General features: G+C 35.6%; 1 pseudogene; it reads right to left on the bottom strand.

Moving 5' to 3' along the window:
* Positions 1–272: 272 nt before the first annotated feature.
* On the bottom strand, positions 273–908 carry LOC100619769 (60S ribosomal protein L17-like; annotated as a pseudogene).
* Between the last annotated feature and the right edge of the window lie 339 nt (positions 909–1,247).

Genomic DNA, 1,247 nt, shown 5'->3' with positions numbered 1-1,247 from the left:
ATTTTTTAAACAACATTGCTGTTTAGATAGATAATCTTCTCTTGGTCCTGCTCATTTGCCTTCATTATTTCATACAAATCTTTCCATATCTTTCTAAAATCAACTTTCTCATCAAGCTTTACTGCATGGTAGTATTTCTGTACAATTGCATGCAACAATTTGTTTATCCATTCATTCTGTAATTGATAGGCATTCTCTCAATTTCCAGTTCTTTCCTTTCTTTTCTTACTGTAGTGAATGTTTTCATTTCACTTTTTATTCACTTGATAATATTACAATTTCTCCCATGCCATAAGTTTTTGTTTCTTCAGTTTATTTTATGGGGGAGGTATCTTTTCCTTCTGAGCAATCTCCTCTTCTAGTGTTGGAATGACCTGCTCCTTTCCAGGAAGAGGACAATATGACAAGGGGAACTCATGTACGGGTTGATTCACCTATGAGCCCTGTAAGTATGTCTTCTCATTTGGGGAGCTTTGTTAACCTGGATATGCTCAATGACAAGAGAATCCACATTTAAACCCTTAGTTCTGTATTACTCTCTGCATTTTTAGCATATGCAACAAGAATTCAGCATTCTTTTTAGGCCAGTGACCCTGTGTCCAACCCCATTGCTTAGCCTGGGCACACCTGCCAACTTCACCATTACATCAATGGAAGGGAACACACTGTTTCTTCAGTGTAATATCTTTCAAATATTTGGTAGCTTGTCAGTTATGCATGCCCTTGCTAGTTTGGGCTGTTTCACAGGTATTATTGAAGTATACCTGGAGATTTCAGCCCCTTGACTTGAGTGATTTTGTAGGGTTCTCTAGGTCAAGAGAATACCTTGCCATTTTGAATGATTACCTAGGGAGGCTCAAGTGAAGAGCTCAATTTCCAGTTCTTTGCCACTACAAAGAGAGCACATACAAATATTTTAGGATATTTAGGTTGTTTTCCCTGATTAGCATATGAAACAAACCTAATAGGGGCATTTCTGAGTCAAAGAGTATACAGTTTTATAACTCTTTGGACATAATTCCAGATTGTTCTCCAAGATGGTTGGATTAATTCATAGTTTCACCAACAAACAATATATTAGAGTCACTATTTTTCCACTTTCCCTCCAATTTTTGCCATTTTCCCCTTATATATATTTTAGCTAATTTTATAGGTTTGAGATATCTCAGAGTTCTTTTAATTAACATTTTTCCAATCAAGAATGACTTAAACATTGTTCATATTACTATATATCATATATGCATGTG

This window comes from Monodelphis domestica, chromosome 3, assembly GCF_027887165.1.
Source record: "Monodelphis domestica isolate mMonDom1 chromosome 3, mMonDom1.pri, whole genome shotgun sequence".
Lineage (NCBI taxonomy): Eukaryota > Metazoa > Chordata > Mammalia > Didelphimorphia > Didelphidae > Monodelphis > Monodelphis domestica.
Note: the sequence above shows the minus strand (reverse complement) of the source record. Positions and strands in the feature narration are given on the sequence as shown.